Below are 24315 nucleotides of genomic sequence, written 5' to 3'. Positions count from 1 at the left end.
GCACTTTGACAGAAAAAAAAATTAACATTACTTTAGAGCCATCACTGAAGGACTTAGCACCTGTTTACATGGCTTGGTTGTGTGGGTTTAAAATAAATCTCACTAATACTTTGGGAAAAATCATGATGCTATTTGCTTTCTGGGATATAAAAAGAGATTAAAATGTCAGGAAAAGCATCAAGTTTTCTAAGATGCACTATTTACTGATAATGGCTAAATAACTTTCTCTCATTACAAAGGAAAATGATTCTGTAGCAAAATATCCATGGATATCCACTCTGATGAACTCTATCTTTAAAGCAAGCAATGTTTTTCCACTAGAATAACTTGAGGGAAAGAACTGCTCACACTTTTCTCTTTTAAATGAAACAAAGGCAAAAATATTGACCTTGAATGTCACTTTTATTACAGCAGCTCCTTCAGCTTTGTCATAAAGCTCCAAGGTTACCAGTGCTCTGGAACCCAATTACACACTACATCACCACCAGCGCTATTCTGGCTGCTGAACCATTTTCTGAGCTGGGCAGGGAAACATCAGGCAGGCTCCACAACAGTTTCTCAATGCTTTGCCTATAAAAACTAGAAGCCTGTCTCTATAATATCAAAGCTGCAAACTGAGAAGTGATTCAGGAACGATCCTTCCCTACAGGGCACAAAGACCTTTCTCTTCACCTGAGCTCTCTCTCCATAAATCTTCACACTCTGCCTCTTCTACAAGTACCACAGCAGAGCTCCTGCTGGAACACCACCTAACCCCCTTTCCATCCCCTGCAGCTGATTTTCTAGGGAAGCTGAATGTTGCAGTAACTCTTGTTCTGCTTTTGATCATCTCAGTGAGAGAGGCAAATGAATAAACAGAAAAAAATAATGAAAATACAGGAACAGGTGTATGAGGCCAAGGGGGACAACAGAACTGCTCGAAAGAACTAAGCGAGGTGAGAGGAAGGGAGAGCGAGCGTGTCGGAGGGAGGGGAAGGAAGTGGCTGAGCAGCACTGCAGGTAAAGCTTTCCTGTTGCTTTTGATTTCGGCTGTGAGCAAAGCTTCTCTCCAGTTAAAGAAAATGAGCTTTTTCAAACTACTACAGAATAAAGCCCTACCCACATAACCCCCCGAACTTCTCATTCTTCCCTGGGTGAGCTCGTAATTCTACTGCAGCCAAATACTGCTGTAAGCACTCCCCAGTCAAAAACCCTTATTGATATACATACATTAAAACAGTCCCATATTTTCAAGTATATTTACAGGTCCCTTCAGTTTTTTTTCAGCATTAATAGCAGTGAGATATTAAGCATTATGGGTTTTAACTTGAAGGCTTCTGTATGTCTGAGTAGGCACACTCTTACCTTTAACAAACTGGAGGCTGTTCCTCACCTGATAACATTAGGCCTTAAGCCAGGATGAGAATTTTCTTTGCTAAGAACTTCCGAGGCAAACAAGCTTTATATAACTTACAGGACTTGCAGAAAGTTAACAGTATATTCAGAGCAGAAAGAAGTGAGAACTTTTCTACTGAAAAATGATGCAGGAACAAATAAAACCTTGAAGAGTAACTTTGATGTTCTATCAACTATTTTCTTTCATAATTACGCTGTACTGCAGATTCATTCAGTACATACCAGCTACTCGTTGCTCTGCAGAAATGTAATCCTATTCCCACCAAGTAAAACAGATTTTTTTCCCAAGAATAAGCAGGATTGCACCCTTGCAATCACATTCCCAAGAGTTACCAATGCACATTAAGCACTCTTGTTAGAAGTAGTTTCATCAGTATGTCATTTCATAAAAGACTAAATGCTATATAAATCCCTGGAAATGATTGTGTTAAACATTTTAATACTCTCTATACTCCATTTTCACTACACTGAAGAATGTTGCATGCATATTTGCCCAAAGTTTTCTGCCTGAAGATGCTCACTAGTTCTGCACTGGTGGAGAAACATGCTCAGGTTTCTGAAAAAAATGTCTCTCCTTAAAGCTTAAAGCATTTTCTTCTTCATTCTTGTTCTTTCTTTCACATGCTGTCTCTATAAAGTACCTGCTTTTATGCTGCTCTCTAATCTTGTTCAAGCATTTGAACAAGTTGATTTGGAGGAAGTTTAGGGGTTTCTTTGTTTCTTTCTTTGATCAGTTTGTTGTATTTTTTTAGAAAATTTGTTTAGAGGTTTGGGGGTTTTTTGGTGTGTTTTTCTTTGTTTATTTGGTTTTCCTTCTACTATGCCATATTTGGATTATTTATTCCAAATTATCTAGTTTCTCTTTTCTCACATTTTCCCTTTTTTTCTATCCATGGAACCAGACTGTCTTCATATTTTCCAAATGCCACAATAGAAGCTCTGAAATCATGGGTGACTCCTGTGGAAGCTTTTGTACAACTGTAGCGAATTTTGTTTGCCCTGAAGAATACTTTGTTAAAAATTCTGAAGGTTAGAATGTGCTCAAAGCTGATGTGATGTTCAATTTTTTTTTTCTGCTAAGCCAAGCACAAAAACATTGAAATGCTTTTCAGATTATTGAGAAAACTGATAGTCTTCAACAAGCAAGACTCACCTTTCAGAACCTCACAATGAAAAAAGCTCTACAGGATACCTACCCCTTTAACCTTACTTCAAAAACAGGAAAAACAAGAAACAAAAACAAAAACCCTTACTTCAAAAGCAGAAACACAGAACACAGCTTTTCTGTTCTTCTAAAAATGACATAGGAAAACATGATATGCACGCAAATTTGCATACATGTCATCAACCAGACACTGTACATTGAACCAAGAGTAGCTTCTCAGCCATGCACAAGGGATAAGGTTAATCCTATGTTCCTCATTTAATCTCATTCCAAACTCTATGCTGATGGGTAACTGTGGACATGAATAGGAAAACCAGAAGAAACCTCACAGGAAAGACAGCAAAATAGGCAATAAAAAATAACAACAACAACAAAAAATGTTTTTATTTAACGACCCCAGCCTTTAGGACTGCCAAGCAATTTGTCCCATTCCACCTCTGCCCTGCACCTGAAGGAGTTGTTGAAGAGGAATGTTTGGTGTACCATCCCTGTACACAAGGATGGGAGGGCAAGGGTTTCAGCTGGAGCACTCACTGCTCCCTGTGGCTAATACCGACTGACACTTCTCAGTGCTTGCTGTCGATGATAGTTTTGCAAAAGCTAAACTGGTTGGAGTGTAATAGTCCATGCTCGACAAGTGCCTCAGGCCAGTATTTCAGCTGGAAGTTCCTGCTAGAACAGCCTGTCATTTTCAAGAAACGTTATATTTTTCTCTTCACCTTCTCTGCCTTTCTCCCCACCCTGGAAGACTTTGTTTCATCCGTACTGAAATACGGCTATTTTTATTCAGCTATCAACAGATTTCCATACACAAGCTCAAGGCACTGAAGGTTGATGGTGTATGCTAAAGGTCATGCAGCTACGCATTCAACTAGTTTTTTATGTCTATAAGCATTCACCTATATACAGCAAAGCCAAGTGATTTTTTCGTTTGTTTGATCAGAAGTTTTAAGTCTACCGTCACTGATTTCCCAAAGCACTAAGCTTTTTAAAAAAATTCACGTGCACTCAACATACAACATCTTGAGGTTAATCAACATTATTTGCAATTGATTCTTCCAGGAAATAAGGGAGGGTCTTACAGAAAAAACTTCCACATGATCAGCAGAATCAAGTAGAGCTGCATTTACATTGCACTGGTAACATACAGACTGATAGCTCCCACCTAGATATGCATCAGTGTTCCAGATGAACATCCGTGTGACTTGATGAGTCCACGAAAAATTCAGCTGTGGCTGCAGCCTGTGTAATGCTGCAGAGCAATGGGTGCCCACACCTCTGTTTCTCTTTCCTCTCATTTCTTTCTTCTCTCTCCCTTTCCCTGCCCTCACACCTCCACTCATTTCACCCTCCCACACTATATCCAAGTACAGGAACAGCCACACCTGATAATTAAGAACATGGTGACTCCATACAGCCTTAGTGTCTCTCTGCCCATTTTTGCAAGACAGAGGAACTTCAGGGTCCCTGAAAGTAAAGAAGTTGAAATCCAAGTTAGAAATCAAACAGCCAGCAACACTGTTTTCTTCCTGGACTTCTGTTCAGCCTGTGTAGAAGTTCCCTCACTGCACTGGCTTTTTGATTCTTCCACATCTACTGTCTGAAGCAGACACTGGGTTTGTGAAAGAAGGCTTTTCTGCAGTCCACACATGCATTAATTAAGAGAAAGATTTCTGATTTTCATTATGTTTTCTCAGAGCAACTGAATTAAGAGTACCTGAAGAATTTCATTAAAACATTGACACAAGGGAAAAGAACAACCAACATTTCATATTCAACCAAAAAATGTGCCAGATTTCTCTTTTGTGGCATACAAAGAGAAATCACAGAACGGTTTGGGTTGGAAGGGACCTTAAAGGCCATCTAGTCTACCCCTCTGCCATGGGCAGGGACACCTTCCACTAGACCAGACTGCTTCAAGCTCCATCCAGCTTGGCCTCAAACATTTCCAGGGATGGGGGCGGCCACAGCTTCTCAGAACAAAAAACTGGGAATTCTGATAGAACTGCAAAGTAGTCCACACACATTGGCAGAAAAGTCATGAAGAAAACTCTCCCCCCCTTTAAACTTTCCATTAAGTGCTACACCTAGTTTAATTTAAAGTGAGTCTTCCACACTATAATGGACATTAAATTTTCAGCTACTGTAGCTTTTAGACTCCTTGTCACAGGAAAGAGCTCTCATGACAGACATTCTGTGTGGAATTGCACGCATTTAGTTTTTCACATTCAGCCACTGACAAACACCAGTGCAGGAGTTTCTGAAGTGGATGTTCCTGCACAATAGAAACCATTGTCATTTTGGCAAATAAGAAAAGTCCTTAGCTTCAGCCTTGTTTAAGATGGGAAATACTCAAAATTACGTGACATGCCTTTCCCTGCCATGGGTATGGTTTAGGGAATGTGTCAGTTCCCATCAGTGGAATATTTCTGCTGCAGTCTGCTTGGAGCATCTCCTTTCACCATGAGAGAGAAAGGAAAGGGTCAGAAGCAGACAGAAGTTTCTTCTAGCAGCTTTCCCAGGCAGGGATTTGGAGCATTTTATCACCACCCATGATTGGTTGGGTTCAGTCAATACTTTGTACTCTGGTTCTCAAAACTGTATCCAAAAGGGAGAAATGTGCTTTCTCTAGATAAAGATTCATTTTGCTATGTCAAACGCGAGGCCTTGTCCCCAGTGTGCGCAGATCTGAGACTGAGCACAAAGTGGGGTCTGCAACACGATCTGACCACGGGGAAGCCAAGCTGCTTTCAGAGAGACCCTCACATGTAGGAGGCTGTGAGCCCGAGCAGCCAAAATCTTAAAGGGTCCTCCCCAACATCTTTTGAACTGATTTACAAGTCTGACTTGAAAAGTCCCCGACGTGTATTTACAAAGCCAGTAGTAACCCTTTATGTGACGTGAAATGGCATTACAAAACCCGGGGCCCAAACATTTCAAGGCCCCAAGATAGAGGCTGGTCGACATAGAAAATAATTTCTTGTACGAAAAGCTTTAAAAGCTTTCAAAGCTTGCTGTAAATTTTTGCATTCATTCCTTTCCCCCAGACTCCAGCGACTCAGCCCCCTGCAGTTACCTTGTACTTTAACTGCTGTATCAACAACTTGTTTCAGAAAGAAAAACAGTTTCACAGCCATCACACAAAATACTATGTCTTCCTGCTACCAACACCAAAGTGTCGTCTATACTTATACCTTTCATTTCCTTTTCTCCTCATTTTTTGCAGTTAAAGCATCAGACCTAATCCTTATCCCTTTACTTGAGGCAACACCAAAATTAAGGTATTTCTAAGCAGATGTTTGCCAGTTTACAGAAGGCACAGAACCTCCCAAAGAACTTACAAGTATTTGCCACAATTAGAGATCGTTCTGTACCTACGAGTAAGGACTAGGCAAAAATATAACTCAGTTAAGATAGATGCAATTTGGTAGGTTTATGCCGAAAAAACAAACATGGGTTTTATACAGAGTAACATTGAAGTCAGCTGAAAAAGTAACTAAGCCCAAAATGCTGCTTCAGAATTATCTAAAAGAGAGGTAAGAGCTTAAAAGCAATACAGCTAAAATGTCAATATTTATTCTTCATAGTAAGCCACTCTCAAGAACATTTTGGTTTTTAGCTTCGGAACTAAAGGCTCTCTAAGAACAGATGTCAGTACAACTGTGCAAGTTTACCTGATAAGAACCGAGACAACAGTAATAAAGAAACCAGGATAAGGGAATTCTTAATTAGCCCTGTGCCCTGCCAGCGGGAAAGGGCAGCCTGAGCGAATACATTGGTGTGCTTTTATTTTAGGTTCACCTGAAACACCTGGTTGGCACTCAAAGGCATTTCATCTCTTGCCTTCACAGCAGCCCAAGAATTTCAGTGTTGAAGCTGAAGATGACAAACTTGGACATATATACCAGAATTTACATAGTACTGCAGACTTCAAATAAATCAAAACATAGATAATGCTTTCTGTCACTGTTTTCAAATATACTTAACACATACAGTGACACATAACACATATACTTCAGGGAGCACAGATATTTTGGAAGAGAGATATCAGGCTACCCCATGGCTGGAAGACACACCAGAAGCCAGTGTTAACTGGGCAGTGGAAGGAGAACCAATCAGGCTGTTCAAACATGTGAATTAATGGCATCCCCTCAATAGATTTTACATCTCATACACACATAGCAACATTTCTGACATAGTTATTCTGCTGTTAAGATATGTTCAAGTGGGAAAGGGGGGACCAAAGTTTGAGCACGAAACCAAAAAAAAAACCAAAACACTTTAGCCCCCAGGGAAGAAGACAGCACCACATCAGCACAGACAGCCCCAAGAGACCCTGAGGTCCTGTCCCTGCCACCCTGGCAGCCCTGAGAGCCCCCGCACTGTGGTACCGCAAGGCTGTACCCACCGGAGAGGCTCCAGCGCCCTCAGCCCGGAGCCACCATGGCCGCTCCACGGCTCCTTCCCTGAACACTGACAAAACTCACCTACCACGCTAATCACACACACGTACCTTCAGCACTGCAAAAAATTCCAACTATCCTTGTCTCTCCTCTGATCAGTTCCCCCTCCCCGGTCCGGGAGACCCCCGTCCCTCGACGGTGCCGGCACCGAGGGGCTCCGCCTCAGCGCTCGGTCCCGCCGCCTTCGCACCTCGCCCCGCCCTCAGCCTCGCTCATGCCTCCTGATCGAAAGGCCGGCGTTCGCTGAGATCTGGCGAAGCTAATTGGGGTGTTGTAATATTTGTCTGCCCCAAGCTGCCTTGTGTCCATCTCTTACCTTGGAGGCTCTTACAAGTAAATAGTACGAACAGAGCTCTCCCCGCTCGCCCCTCGCCCCAGCCCTCAGGCCCCCTCGCGCGGGACCCGCCATTGCCCGCCCTCAGGGGCCCGCGCGCGGGAACCGCCTCTCCCCCTCAGGCGCCCTCGGTCCAGGAGCTCCCCCTCAGCCGCTCCCGGCCCGGCGGTCCCGGCTCTCCTCCCCTCAAGCGTACAGGTAGGCAAATCAGTGAGAGAGGTTGTGGGAAGGAGAGCGATTAAAGACCAGAAGCAACAGCGGTGACCGGCGATGGAGGCGGGGAAGCTGCGTCCCTGACCCCTCGCTTTCAGCTGTAGCCGAACTGTACCTGCACAGCCTGTACCTGGTGTGGAGCTGCACAGCCCTGGCCAGCTGCTTGTTCAGGGTTTTTTTTCCAAGAGTGCTGTCTCTGTGACTTACCTGGTTTGGAGGGCAGTCTGCCACTAGTCTTTGAGATCTTAATTGTAGATCTCAGGCAATATCACCAAACTGTTATATTAAATCCCAGCTATGTATTTAAAATCGTATTTCCTAGACTATTGTACCATGTGGTCATTAGTAATAATAATATTCTCAATCTTACTCCCTGTAACCTCACCTGTATAACCTGGAAATATGAGTAATTAAAGTCTGGTAAGTGGCAACTAATTGCAAAATAATTGATAACCCACTCAAAAATCCAAAAAGTCTCTATGCAGCAAAAGAGCTCATAGCTTTAGCAGAGAAACTTTGGGGAATTTAGAAGGGTTTTGCACCAGTGCTAAACTTGGTATGTTTTGTACTCAGTATCTTGCAGCACTTTGCACATTGACGAAGAGGAAAATTATTACCAGTTTTCCAAAAGTTCCATCTTGGAAATCAATAGTGGAAAGGCTAAACAGGATTAAATAGGCCAAAATAAACCTGAGAGAAACGTGTTATGTGAAGATTAGAAAAATTAGGCCCAGTTTGGAAGGAAGGCTTTACCAAACCTTCAATCGATGCTTTTCATGGCAATTACCAGCATAGTTTTTGTGAACATCTTGAAGATTAGCTTCCCTCAAAAGGCCCATCCCATTTCTTTGGTGATAAAGCTGATGGGATTAAGAATAAATCCATTACTGTGAATAATGTATCATATGATGAGTTATATTGGTTGAGTCTGAGTAACCTCTCTGTCAGAGGTAAATTTAGCGCAGGAAATACTGCCTACCCACTTTGCAGAATCCAGTTCAGTCGCATTAAGCTTAATGTGTTACAGCAGAAGACATCAGGCATAGCTTTTCCAGCAAAACACAGTACAGGAGATTGCAGGTTATGAATGTTTCACAGAAGTCAAGTTAATTGTAGCATTAAGAATCAGCTTTTTGTTGGTACAATGTAACACCGTCGGATTTCAGCCTGCGCTGCCCTGGGTGTTCAGACGTGCAAGGAAACACTCCATTAGTCAGCTCCCAGTAGGCTTCTGCCTTTTCCCTGCGTTACAGAATTTTTAACAGCCTATTTCTAAGCACAGCTTTCTCCCAGCCTTCAGAGCATCACAACTTGCAAGCAAAGCAGGAGTTTAGGGGTTAAGAATAATTGGAGGGAAACGTTCACCCATTGTAATTGTTAAATGTGCATTTGTTTCACTTTAATCGCCCATTTGTGTTGAAACCTTATTTGTGTGCCTCTCTATAATTTATAATATATAGCTCTATACTTAATGCCTATATTTAAAAGTGTATAAAGTATATGCATTTATAATTCATAACATATAATGATATAATGAAGTTTTAGCTTCTGAAACGAACAGTTCATTTACATTTTTACCACGTACCTAACGAATTTGGAAATTCAGGGTATAGATTAGCCTGATCCACTTTGACTCAGATTATTTACGGAATGAGTAGATGGCAGCATGTATCCCCTGTGATGTGAAGTGCAAGGAAGGATCTAGCATGCCTCAAAGTGATTTTGTTTAATTCATGCAAGTCCATAGGTCTCAGGAATTGGTTTAAGGTTTTCTTCATCTAATTTTATGTAGCTTCTTCCCGTTTTATTGTGTTACTGTGCTCAAGGGGCCACAGCCCAGGGAAAAGTGGTTCTGTTCTGTTCATGGCATTTCAGGCTTAAGGCCAAATGGAGCTACACAGGTGTAAATAAAGAGCAGATTTGGTTCCCAACGCCCCTTGTGCATGACTTGAAGCTTAACTGGTAAGAGAAAGAAAAAAGTGGACTGAATTCCTGCCTTATTTAATTCCCCTAATAACTACTCTGTTGTTTAATTACATCTATGTAATTGCACCACCCAGGAAAAGACTTCAATTTAGGCCATGTGACTGGAGTTTGCGCTTTTAAATTTAGATCACCGACTTGTTAAATATGTCCTGCAGTTGTATGGCCAGGAACTGACTTACTGTGAATCTGTTTGACATTATAATTATTCCTGTCATTGAGTTTACAGCTTCTCCTTTGATCAGGGCACTTCAGAACGATCCCTGCTCAGAGACCTTTCTGCTAAACAAGGCTATGGTTTAGCAGGTCTGCAGTATTGCTGATATATGCACTAGCAATTAAGGTCTGACAATGGATGTACTGGCAGCCATGGACTTATCTTCAGCAGCACAACTATACCTAGGTGTAAGTCTGTGCTAAACACACATGATGATCCTTTTTCATGGATGGGCAGAGTAGCAAATGTCTGTTTATTTTTCCCAGATGGAAAAAAGGGTATCAGGAGAAACAGGCTTTTTTAGGTTTTGCCTCACAACTATGTTTGACTTTTCAGTTTCAGAGAACTGATCCTGTTTTTACTGAGAAGGGGAAGTTTAAGAGCAATCATTCTACGCCTCCATGCAGCTTATGCTTGTGCCAGGTTCTGGTTCCACTAAAGAAGGAAAATATTCCTGTATTTTAGAATTTGCTCATTAACCAGAATTATGAGATAGCAGACCCTGAACTTGAGCTATAGAGGAAGCAGAAATGGCTTTGACAACACCCACTGCAGCAATTTTGCTCTGTATTAACTTAGACAACAGGAAAAAAATGCTTAAAAGTTCAGAGCTGAACTTTCCTTGCCAAAAGAAGTAATTTAACTGTGAAAGCAATTCATCACATTTTCAAAACTGGCTCCTGGTCGGCACAGTGGAAAAACACCATCAATGTGTTCTTTGGCCAAAAGGATGTAGTCTTATTTTCTAAATGTAGACTCCTCCAGTCTCTATTGAGCAGGTACCTGGGCTGCATGGGATGAAAGCACATGAACTGGTTGTAATGCAAGACATCTTCATCCTCATGCAAACTGTTAATAGTTAATGTAGGCATGCCTGGTGAGCAAATACATAAGTGTATTAATTCTTTTGCAGTCTCCTGATGTATACAGCAGCTCTGTGATTTGAATTGATTTTGCTGCTAACTCTGGTGACCTCCAATAAAAAATTGTTGCATTCGCCACAAAGTGATTTATGATGGCAGAACTCTCTATTATATAAATACTTTCCAATGCATTAGTCAGAAATCCACTATCTTACTTCATTAAACCAACAAATACAATCAATTCTTATCTGATTTACAGTTTTTATGCATGGAAAAATGATTTTACCTTTATGCCAAATGGAGTTGAAATGTAGATCATGTAACACAAAATGTCTGTGCCTCAGCGTGTAAGTGCCACTAATCAAAACCAGAGCCTGCGTTCAGGATTTAAGCTCTGATCACTCTCTGGCTCGCACGTTGCAGGAATGAAATGCATATGCATGTTTTGATAAACAGTGCTGAGCATTAGCACTGTGCCTTTTTGTAGCTAAACACCCACCTAGCTTTAATCACAATGGGAAATGAAAGGCACGGCTTGAATATGAGCATGGAACAAATGACATTAGGAGACAAAGTGTTTACTAGCAATACATTAATTACGTGCCTCTCCTCTTAAAATATCCCCTAGTACTTTGATATCTGTTTTGTGCACGCTGGGATGTGGATCTTAAAAATATTATACACAGGAATTACTTCAGTCGGACTTGTAATGCAGATCCAGGACTTGCTTCCTATATGTATGGAAGCAGAATAACACATTTTCAGAAGTAATGTGTCTTTTAATTTAAAAGGATGGATGTACTACTGAATCTATGGCTCCCTATTACAACACAGAGTCAATAAAAAGAGCTCTCATCCAAATGCTCTGCAGTCCATCGATAATTCTGCCAGAACCACTAAACACTACATTGCCCACAGAGTCCCTCTGTCCCAGTTATTTGCATCATAATTTTGAAGTAAAACTAGTTGGGACGAGGTATTTGGTCATTTTTCCCACACTGACCATAGCCCCTTGAGTTCAGAGTGTGGGGAACAAGGGAGGTTTTAAAAACCTCAAGCAGAGAATGAAAATAATTCAACGTTTTCTGTGCCTGAGTGATTTAGTTACTGAGATACTGCAAAGAGATGAGTAGGAGAGGGAGAGTTCTGTGATGTGTCCTCTTCCTTTGGCTGAGGTGCTTTACAAAGAACTGGGTGAAACCATCTCAGCCCTCTGGAGATGACCTCCAGGCTCACCAGCGAAGGGGGCACTTCCATTGCGGAGTAGCTTCAACACAACAAAACTCACCATCTCCTGTACTTCTGACAGCTCCCAGTGGGTGTGCGCTGGCCAGCCTGATTTCAGGGGGCTTCTCTCGTGTGTTGGCTGTGCTGAATTCCTCCAGCAGTCAGCCAAATGCAGCGCTTGGCTCCTGCTCACCTCGCTGTGAGACACAGCACGGGCACAGCTTTGCTGTAACCTTGCACTGTCTAGAAACCCGAGACAACCTGCATGGGCTCTGAATGCTAATGCCAGGGCCCGCTACCCAAACACAAGGCACGCTGGAGCCTAAGGCCTTTTTAAGATTCTATGCAAAGATGAATGATTAATAGCAAATCCAAGTCATGCTCGAGATTCTGCTGAGGCACACCCCTCCCACTCTCCCATACTGACGGAGGAAAGGGTCCTGCATTTCTGTAACATCAACTGCACCTCTGCAAAGACACATTTCAGCTGCACGTGGAAAAAAATGTGTGTAAGTCCAGGAAAGTGAGCAGCTGCTGCATGCACACACACCTGCTCCAGGCTCAGCAGGAATCACCTGTGTGACTTTCAGCAACAAAAAACCCATTTGGCCACCAACATCTGCACTAAAGGAACAGCTCACACACTGATCCATTGCTAGCATTCCTGTTCTTTGTGGGCACAGGTTGAACATCAGTGGGAGACTGTTACCAACACACTTAGCATTACGTAATTTCCTAGACAAGTTATTTTTGAGCTTTTGGGACTCAACACTTCCAGTTCCACAGTAGGCTTTTTTCTGTAAGGAATGGCAGGACCCTGGATAGATGCCTGGAATGTCATGGGACACACACGGAAGAAAGAATCTGTCACTCTTTAAGCCCCTCAAGCTACAGCTTGTAACTCTGCTAGCTTTCAGGAAATAACAGCCACCCCTCTCTTTGAAGCAAAACATCTGATCTTGATCATAAAGTCTGTGCCCTACTCCATTAATAGAAAAGAAACAGAAAATCCAGGAAACACTTGATAGCTGGGAAGGAACAGAACCACAACTCTTTGTGGCATTTAAGAATAGTGGCTTCAGTTTCTGTTTTCTCTAGCATGCAAGAACAAGAAGGGAAGGATAAAAACCACTGGTATCACAGGATTTTTCTTGTCAGAAAGGGTGTATTATTGTCCTTACTAAAGGAATTCAAAGTGGTTTTGATTCATCTAGACAGTTCAATGATATCTATATCTGTCGTATCTATGGACTTTTTCCAGCTGATACATTTTTTATCAGCAGGTTAAATGTTGGTATATCATCCAGGGGTTCCTATACACAAGACTGCTGTTTCTGGAATCAGAGATTCTTTTATGGATATTAAAAGAGGCAGGGTTTCCACTAGTTCCGAGGTACCTACACAATTCCATTGCAATATACCATGAAACCATCTTCATAAAGATAGACTTAGGAAAGACATCAGGTGAATACATAGACAAAGCCTCACTTCCAAAACCAAAATCCATTTAAGGAGATATTTCTCCTAGGCAAAGAGATTACTCAGCCTGATGCAGTGTCAGAGCATTTTCCTGTAAGACTGCATAATTTTTATGTTAACTTCATGCACAACTGAGTGAATAATTCTTAGGTCAAAACTATTTGTTTCATCTTTTCTGACGTGTTCCTGTGTCCTTTTGCCCCCCATTACTCCATAGCACTACAGATTTTGCATTCTGAAATGTCACACAGTATGTGCTGGGGTGGGACAGAGATCACTGACACACTCTTGATTACAAGGTACCTGAGGAGTGGATCAGGTATAAGTGCAACTTTTTAAGGGCTGACATTTGGAGAAAGGTCAAAACAGAAACTTACTTCTAATTTGGCATCCCCAAGTTTGCAATTGAGTCTTATTGCTGAGTGGTAAAAATGAAAAGCAATGACATAAATAGCCCCCAAGGCTCTTAGGGCTGAGGCTGACCAGCTGTTTCCAACATAGCTGCTCACAGGCAGAGGGTAATGAAAAAAAAAGGAGAATTTTATAAGTGCCACAAAAAAGCCTTGATTGTTGTTCATTTGGCTTTATTTTTCACTGCTGGAAATCTGTACTTGGGAGTAACAAGTAGTGCCTGAGCTAAGTACACGACACTTGGCTGCCTGTGTAATGGCACTGATGGAGGGGAATTACCCAGACTGGGGTTGCATAAGCCCCATTTGGACAAGAGTGCTTTTCTGGCTGTGCATGTGCTCCAAAATAGAACTTGGAATAAATAAATGTTTGGAAGAACTTCTTGGTTATGGAAAAAATAAGAGTTTGCATGTGTCTTCAATAAGATGAAGGCTTATTTCTTGCCCATCTCCCCACTGAGAGCCCACTTGTAGGGATGTCTGCCCCTGCCTAATCTTTCCAGGGTGGGAAAGCCACTTAGCATATACTTAAAACACCACAGAAAAATATTGCAAAAAAAAAAAAGGCATTAAATAAGTTTGATGCCAGTTGCAAAACCTGAAGTATTCGTTGTGTGACTAGGAGAAAAGCTTAACATTAGTACAAAGGTACAGTACTCTTGCAAAGAAATGGCATTTTGAAATTACAACCCACGTGCTTTCTTCAAAGCAAATAGCCAAGGGCACAAAGGAAACACCTCAATGAATAATGAACCTCCTGTTAGTGCAGCGTGCCTTGTGTTTAGATGTTTGGCTAAAAGGATGAAAAAATCACCTCCTTTGGTGGAGCTTTTTTAGCACAGTGCCAAAAAAGTCAGACAGAAGAAACTTCTTGGTGGCCTAATAGAAGGCAAGCCTTGCTTAAATCATATTTTGCTATGCAAAATCTATGTTTCTAGGTATTATTTGTAGATATTTCTTTCAAAAGTGTTTTCTCTACAAGTGATTTTGTGCTCAGAATGATGCGAGACCCTTTGTCTATGAGTTTCAGGCTTATCACATGAAATTAAGCACCAGAATGCTCAGTAATTAGAGACCTCACCCTGGAAAATGGGTAATGACAGAGTCCTTGAAATCAATGAAGGTTAAAGCTGCCTGTTTATAACAACACTTCCATAAACCCAAGATAAGATGTTGATTAGGATATTATATCAGCCACATAACAATTATATTTAATGCTGTTGGGAGAGTTTATTTTGAGCATTGCATGACCTCACAGATTTATCCAGCAAATAACAAGCCAAACTTTCAAGCCAAAGACAACAAATATTGTGCTTTGTTCAAACTTGTCCCATGTCCATGCACTTCTCACAGATAATCATTAAGGGTCATAAAGTACATGTGAGGTGTTCCTGAAAAGAAATGTCTGCAGAAAATCAACAAGTCCAATGTTTTTTTTCCCGACAGGAATGTGTAAATGAGCCATTTGTCAGCCAAAGCTCAGGCAAGAGTTCCCAATAAAATAGCTACAAATTCTATTTAGGTCAGTTTTGGATCTACTAATTGTTAAAACAAGTAGATGTGTTCTCCTCTTGTCCTGCCTGCCTGAGAGGCTGCCTAGCAGATGGCAGATATCCCAGCCCTGGAGACATTCAAGGTTGGACAGAGTTCTGAGCACCCTGATCTAGCTGAAGATGTCCCTGTTCAGTGCAGGGGAGCTGCACTAGGTGGCCTTTGATGGTGCCTTCCAACCCAAACCGTTCTGTGTTTCTGTGGCCTTCCCAAGGGACTTACATGGATAAACAGAAACTATTCTTGACCTTTTTCTCATGAATTCCCATTATTAAGAAATTACAGCTTTTGGAAATCTGTTGGTTTAAGTTCTGCTTTTAACTGAAATTTTATAAATACTTTATGATTCTGCTTTCATATAAGAATTTTAATCTCACAGGCAATAAGGTTCTCCAAAATGATCTATACAACCTCAAATGTACCCCTGAGCAAGAGCGTTCACACAGGCAGTACCTAATGCAAGGTAAACCCACACTGTGATTTCTCTGTGTTCCTGCAGTTAAACCTTAAATATGCCTTTAAAATGTTAGGAAAGATCAGACTTCCTTAAAATTTGATGCATGCTATTTATAGGGAGTCAAAGATTTCAGGGGAGGTGGAGCTGGTTCAGTACTCTTCAGGACTTATAAGCATTTGGGTATTTGCAACAAGATGTATTTTGTTTTCCTGGTCAAGAACACCAAAATAAAATTACGAGAGGGGAGAAAAAAATATGTGACCTTCTCTAAACACTGCAATTTTTGTCACCTGAAATCAGATCTGCCTTCCATTACATCCACACAGCACTGTCAGCATGTACATGACTAGAAAGATGAGCTCTAAATCCTTCTGAAAAGTTAAAGTCTGTGGGTTCGCAGTAGATCTTCCTTTGTGCTCTTTTGTCTTTAGATTTGCTCTCATAAAGAGTCCATGAACTATAGAACTTGATATATTATTTCTCACTTCTGACTGCATTCAACTTTTAAAGTTGAGGCCCTGATCTAATTTTAGTGGTTGTGAATCGTTTCTTTGACTGAAAAGAAAATCACCAGAGAATTGTATTGTATTGCCCTATCTCTTAATGAACAAGGACAGTGCTGCTCTACAAAGTTCCAGAGTTAAAAAGACCAAGGTTTTGAGTTTAAATAGTCCATATTGGCCAGTCAAAGACTTCTTTCTGGCAATGTCAATAACCTTAAATGCTGCAGATCTATAAATTATGGAACCTGTTAGGTGAGAACTTAGTATAGACTAATTGTTATGAAAAGTACTACATGATAATACTTTCCAGCTCAGCATAACTGTTATTATGCCTTGCTTACGATTTTTAAGCCAAGACTCATCTGGGATTCTAAAGTGAATGAAACTTGACACTTGCATCTCAACAACAGAAGAAACTTTCTACACTGTGCCTTGTTTCTGTGCCAGAGACTAAATAACCAAGGATTTCTTTCTCAAACATCCGATGTAGAAGGTTATATTGTTTAAAAAACAGTTTTAGACCCAGACAGCTAAAATAAGACGCATGTTATTTTTTTCTTCTTAGCCTTATTATCCGAGTAATAATAAGATTCATTCTTTTGACTGAGTCAAAGCAGCAGGCTTGTTCCTTGTGATTTTTCTGCTTTTGTTGGAAGGTTAAGTTAGCAGCATCAATTGTATTAGTGTTTCTGTCAACACCCACACTAAATATGTTTCTTTATGAGAGACATCCCATTCCAGCCTACTCTGGACATCTAAATTTATATCTTTCATCACATCCATACTGAAATCCAGCTACCACCTGGATTCCTGTAGGGTTTACTTAGTGAAATGTTCAGAATATTTCTGTTCCAAATACCAAATTAAAAATTAACTGAACTTTATATTTAGGCAGAACAGCCAGTAAACCAGACAGACACTTTCTCTTTTGCTTCTATCTTTCTGGTTTTTTGTTGTGTCAGAGCAAATTCCCATAATCCAGATCAGAATTTGGTACATGCTGTGCTTTTTTGCTATTACTTTAAGCTGCATTTATTTTCCCTTATTTCACAAGTTTAGAATGCCTTGGTAGCACTGCACTCTTTTGCACTCTTTTCCATGTCCTGTGAAATTTAGAAATGGATATGTGAATTTCAACAGGATTTTCTCTGGGACTTTCCTGTTGTATTGACTGGAGAGCTTAGGACAACTGTTTCAGCTGAGGGCTAAATTCCCTGATGTCCGTGCAGTCTCTGGTCTGTCTTACAGCCTTTTTGTAGGGGAAAATAGACTGGTTTTATGAGCTTCTGGATAAGACTGAACTCAATAACCACACTTCCAGAAATGCAGATTTTTTTTTCTCTCCAACTTATTCACATGCTTCAGAGTGATTCTTGTTTCTAATTTTACTCAGAAGGTCTCACAGATTGCATTTTTCTAATCTTCCATTATTTCAACTAGAACACAAACATCACAACACATAGTTCAAGGGGCATTTTCACATGGGTAGGGTCCTTTCTTCTGGCAAATAGTCACGGTTTCTACTGAAGCAACCTTATCTAATCGCTGAAAAATACTCTGTGTTTTCCTTTAGAGTACAGCCATGTTTATGGATTTACAAGCAACAGGAATCATTATAACAAAATTGCATTAACCCCTGCATAACATGTTAATTTGGCAAGTAAGATCAATAGCTTCAGTGAAATGCACCTTGGCAAAAGTAATCAGAGACATGAAGCAATGAGGGAGTTACTTTATCATTCTCCAAGTGAGTAAAAAAAAAAAAATAACCTGGAGTCTCAAAAGAGTATTTGCATTTGAGTTTTGTGACCTCCAGATTTTAGCCATAGTTAGTTCTTGCTTTGGCTTTGTGTCCTTTTTCAAAGAACACTGTGGGATCAGATTTCATCTTTTTCTACAGGTAACCAGTTATGTTCAGACTGTGCTCTTTGGACTTTAGGAAGCAAATAGGTACCACACACCCCCTACAGCCATCTGGGGTCTATTCTTTGCATGTCACAATAGGCCATTGCTATTTCTGTTCCATTTCATTGCAGATGCCATTTTTTCTCCAACTCAAACCAAGTTATCTCATTCATCTGATAGAGCCACAATTGTATAAAGACTCCAAAACCAGCTCCAAAAGGAAAATACTGCTGCATATAATTTTGTTTGCTGATTCCTTCTAGTTTTTTGCAAGACAAGACACTCTTTGGTTCAGGCCAGGGAAAGCCATGACAGGACTGAAACTAAGGTGTAAATTCTATAAGCCTATAAAATCCTAGCTGAATGCAGAATTTAACTCATGCTTAGCTTTAAACATTTAAGTAGGCTTGTTTTGCTGAACTGAGATCTAAAGCTCCCTACTTATAATGGACAACATAATTTAACTTTAAACTCAGGATCACTATGAATGAGCTAATGCAGAAATCAATGGTAAAACCTAATGGAAAGTGAGAAGATTTGAAGTTTCACTTTTTCTTTTGTTTCCTTTGAATAGAATTATGCCCTTTTAGTGCTGGTTTTTTCCTCAGTCCTCCTCACCTACTAGGGCATACTTATAAATGCACATTTAAGAGCACTAATTAAGAACATATTCACAGCAAAAACAGTAGAAGGGTGGGCACAGAAAAAGGGTTCAAGCACCAGAGAGCAAATTAATGCCCATAAAAAAGAAACAAAAACAGGAGAGAGAAAATGAAAAGGAGAGAAAAGAAGATAGTTTGCTATGTGCCAGTAAATAAGCTGAAAATTACATTCCCAGATGGATACCAATAGCCTTTTCTGTCAGCACTGCACCATTATTACTGTCACATGATTGAACATTATATATATTTCTTGAAGTTTAGAAGACTTTATGTAAGCATCTAGCAAAATAATTAAGCAGCCGCTCCAAGCTTCACCCATAAAAGTGCTGTTGTATCTAGTTTTGCAGAATAATAGGGTATTAAGGCATCCATGGAAATGCCCATTTACCTGCTAAATGGATGTGTGCAGCCCTAAGTGTGGATACAAATTCTCTAGGAGCAGCTTTTCAGCTGTCATTTCAGGTGATGTTTGATAACAGCACAGTGTAGCTGGGCAGAAGCACAATTGCCTTGAGAAGGCTGAACAGATGTGGGACACTGACTACAGTTTTCCTTCTGTTAAGGTCAAGGACCAGAATTTCTAGTGTAAAAATAATTATTGTAGGTAGCCAAAACACCTTAATCGTAAACAGCACAGTTACTGCTCAGAAATTCTGATGAAGAAAGATAGTCACCCAATTGTCTTGAAAAACACTTGCTGTGAAATTTTACTCATGTACAAAATATTTGTATTCAGGTATGTTGATTTGCTACCATGGGATGAGACTGCTGGATCATGTGGTCATTAACATTTGGTTAATGGAAATATAAAAATGTGAAGAAAGCACAACCCCATTTGATCTCATTTGATTTCAAGTCTTTTTTGAACAAGCCTCCCCAGAAGTGTGACATGCTGTATCTTAGATGCCCATGTAATCTGAGAGATTTCATCTCACTCTGTTTCACATGAGATTTGGAGGTGGAAAGTGGTATTTTGTTGTAAGTGCCTGGCAAAACACCTACAAGCAAAGAATGTAACATAGAAAGAGTGACTCCTTTTTCATACTCAAAAAAGTCAGTAACAGCTGCTGTGAAAACATTATTGTTACTTGAAATGCTTTTGTAGTCTCCAAAACAATTTTATAGTGACCATCAAAAATTTATTAGCTATAAAAAGATGAAATGGAAGGTCAAAAATTAGTGGATCACCTATAGTAGATTATGAGCATGACCAAGGTAATTTTTATGCACTTTTAGGGTCTATTCAGAAGAGACTAATTATGAGAGGCACTGCCACCAGAAAACACATGAGCAAAAGAACAGCATGCTGTAAAAGGTGTTAAAATGTGTCCAAGAAAACACTGAAGGTTTGGATTAGCATCTACCTAATTGCTAGAGCTGTGAGCCGTCAAGAATCCCTTCCACCTGGCTCTCTGTGTCTAAAGCTGCTTTAAAACACTGGTGAAATAACAGCATTGGCTGAGTTGGAGCTGTGTCCTCAGCTGGAATTAAAGCTGGAGGTCCTCCTACACCGGAGGAGTTTTACTTTAGCCCCAGTTTCTCCGGGAAAAATGGATGAGTAAATTGCCTTTAGGGCAAGGACACCTATAGGCTGAGTAGAGTAACAGACCTTACTGCATCCTATTGCAGCTAACTGATCCAGGAACAAGCTCCCTAAGGAATGCCAAGCCAAACAAAAGAGACCCTGACAATGAAAATGCAACCCTCCTTACTGACACTCGGCATCTGCCCCACTGCTGTGATACGTCCTAGCTCCTTTTGCAGGAACTGAGACTGTCTGCAGCAAGTGATGGCTTTGAGTCCCAGAAGTTTTGATGTTGTGGAGGGCTTTCCAAAGTGCTGAGCGTTCGTTTCTCGAAAACCAGCTACCTTGAAAATGCTCCAAATTGAGGAGCCAAAACCACAACTGTCTTAAAACTTCAGGTTTGTCACAGGGAATGCCAAACAAAAAGCTTTTCCAATCTTTACAAGGTTGGGTTTTTTCCCCTTATATTGTATGCTAAGCCTGGCATTGGAGAGCCTGTAGAACATAGGAACTAGCTAAAAACCAAACCCTGATTTACTCCATGTGTAAGCTGTGCTAAGTCACACACTGAGAAAACACAGCATGGCTCTCTGATATTTCCGGGCTCTTTGCAGGAGATACCAAGGAGCTCAATTTAAAGTTAGATATTTAATATTCTGTCTTATTTGTTGGATAAAATGTTTAATTTCTTGGCTTCAGATTATTCATGAGCAGCCAGCATTCAACACAAAGAACATTTTGGTGGAACATTTGGTGCTCTCAATATAGGTTGCTTCTTGATTGTATGCAAGTTCTTAGAAAATCAGAGCCCTGATGCTTGCATTCACAATTCCAAATTTAATTGCTGTAACTGTTCTGCAATTGTTGTTTTAAAGGCTCTGGTTTGACTAATGCTCATAATCCCAGAAGATGAACTAACACAGGTGGTTCAAATACAAAAGAACTTGCTGATGGAGGATGAGGGACATAAAAGTCTCTCCATCAATTTTCATGACAGGTTTCTGCAATAAAAGTCCAAGGGTCCTATTCACCAGGGCTGGCACAGGAAATCACATCCCACAGCTCCAAGGACAGACTCATCTCACTTGCGGTGTGCTTCCTGCACCTTCCTGGTTACTCTGTTTCCCACTTGTGAGCACGTTTTGCTCCGTCACGGAAGGTACCCAACTGATGTGTCCTTTTTCACAGGAAGCTTCTCTGCCTCATGTCTGGGGCAGCAGCAGCTTCTCTGCTTCACAGTTTTTCAACACTCTTTCCACCATTTTTCCATCTACCTTTCCCTTCATTTTGACATTTCCTTTCCAGTATGAACAGGACACCTGTTAGCTACTGGAAAAGTGAAATATCATTAAATAATTTTGCTGGATGGCAAAATTATTTACCACATTTCTCTCACCTATCACTCTTGAAACATGCAAGTGAAGTAATAATTTGGAATCAAGATCCTTTATTTTTATATTCTTTTCCCCCCTCTCTCTCCATTGTGCTTTATTGATAGGTGAAAGGCTAATTTAGTCTCAAGAGTGTTCTGTGTCCACCCCAACTATTTCATTTCAACAAATAACCTTGCTGTGAATACATTTTAATTAGTGATTTCATACTTGGAATTGTGCAATTGTAATACAGTAGGTGTGAGGACCTATTGAAATAGTATAAAAAAGGCATAATTATTTTCAAAAGCTCACTTGGAATAATGCAGGTAAAAAATTCTCCTGCTGGCATGTTTTCTGTGTCCAATGTATCATTAGCACTTCACATTCTCTCTGTATTTGTGAAAGGGTAGACTACAGGTTGTGCAGGATGCTCCCACAGTGCTGGAGATTTTTCATTCTTTGTTTGCTGTTCCTTGCTGAGATCATTATAATGAAGACAAGATTTTTATTTCATTTGACAATTTTGGTCTAATTGACTGAAAGATATTACAAAGGAAAATGGGAACAAAACCCATTCAGAAGGATTTTACTGACTCTATGGGCCTGGCTTAGGATTCTTTCATGCAATGTGGAATAAGTAAAGTAGGCCCTAAGAATAAAAAATCAAAACCTTGTCACACGTGTTACTGCTGAAGGCAGGCTGACAAGGGCTTTGAGGAGAGAGCAGAAGAAAAATCTTAAAAGAAGCATAAGCTCATTTCAGATCTGAATTTGAACTTGCAAACAAGATGCTAGGCTAGAGGGACTTGGTATAAAATTAAGGAGCATTACAATGTATGGGATGGATTAAATCAGGCATTGGTTACCTTTACTAGGATGCAGCTCAGTTAATTTAGCCACTGCTCTCAGGCCACACACTGTGGCACAGGACAAAAAGAGTGATAAAGGCCAACTGGATTTTTAAAGTAGGCTGCATTTGTTGTACAAGCTCCCTTGAAGGCCCTTTTTGTCTTTTATGCAAAATTACCATGTTTAAGAAAACTGCCAGAACTTCACTGGCATGTCAGTGAACACAAGAAAGTTGTTCTTAAAATGTAGGCAATTTACACCTACTTAGAGTGACTGTAGTTAAGGAACACGTACATATAAGCTGTCATATCTGCTCCCTTCAACTCCCTCGTCATGTTGCTGTGGACATTTTGGCAAGATTCCTGACCTGCACTCAGTCTGAGGGAGTGGGCTGCCTTCAGCTGTCATGTGTGCTGGCATCTGAGCCAACTTTGCCAGCCCCAGGAAGAGCAGCCCAGCAGCAGAGCACACGGGGAAGAGCAGCAAGGTCTTAGCAGCGCTCAGTCCCTCTGCAAAGAAGGGAGCAACGGGGTGTTCCCAGGCTGCTCCTCATTTCTGGGAAAACTACAATGCTGGTTATTCCCACCCTATCTTTGTGTTCCCATCTCCCTTTGATTTTGACTAAATCTCAGAATTAAGAGAGAAGTAGCTGCAAAACTTGGATCCAGTCTGTGTCTAAGCTCAGCCCTCTCTCTGACACAGACACCGAAGACACACTCAACGGGCTCTGGAGTATGATGGCATTTCCAAGGGGGAAATTTGCTGCCCGTGCTGCTGCGCTTGGGCTGCTGCTCTGCACAGGGAGCATGGCAGTCCTTAGCTCTGCTCTCCCATGGGCTTGGAAGCGGCAGCTGCCACTTAATGGAGTGTGGTAGCATCATGTAAAATGCAGCTGACTCTACTCAATGTTTTAGTCAGTGGCGTGGCTGCTTTGTCAGAGATGTTGCGTTCACAGCTCTGCAGAAGTACCTCACAATAGTCAATGGAGAGAGAAAAGCTGATGGTCTCAAAACCAAATTCACAGGAAAATCAGTGAAATGGGAGTGTTGATACTCCATTTGAAACTTTATTAGTACAGAAAACGAGACTTTTGAAACCTTGTAAAATTAGCAGATTGCAAAAGCAGTTCACTGAACCTGCCACGCCTTTGAGTATGTATTTCACTGAAAAGGCTGACAGCGTCTCTACTTTTGCTCTTGCAATGCAGACCTGGCCTTTGCGTTATTCATCCCTCATTTGTGTTCAATTGTTTCACAGTTTCTCCTGACTAGCTCTTAAATTTCTCTAATCTTCAACACCAAGTGAGAGGAGCAGGGCTGACAGAGAGAAGGAGCTTGCTTGTATGTGGCCTCCTCAGCACAGCACAGCAGCATCCCTCCCTGTGGCAGCAGACTGCTGCTAATTAATTACCTGTACATGGCTCTAGGCAGGAAGGTGCTGTCATCAAGAGCACCAAACAAAGAGTAGTCCTGTTTCCAGAGAAACCTCAGGGTAAATGATATACAGATGTCATGAGATCACCTGAATTCATCAATATTAAGGGCTTTGGAAGAGGAGGTTGAGAAGTGGGGGCTGGGAATTTAGAAAGCAGCTGGGTCCCCTGAAATGCAGCAGCCCTCAAACCTGGGGTCAAAAACAGGGGAAAAGGCAAAAATTAAAAAAGAGTCCCAAGTATGAATGTTTAGTCAGTGATGCAAGAAATTAAGGCTGAGGTTTAATTGCCTCAGCTGTAGTGCTTTCC

The sequence above is a fragment of the Coloeus monedula genome (genome assembly GCF_965178545.1).
Source record: "Coloeus monedula genome assembly, chromosome: 5".
Taxonomy (NCBI): domain Eukaryota; kingdom Metazoa; phylum Chordata; class Aves; order Passeriformes; family Corvidae; genus Coloeus; species Coloeus monedula.
This window is presented reverse-complemented; position numbering follows the sequence as displayed.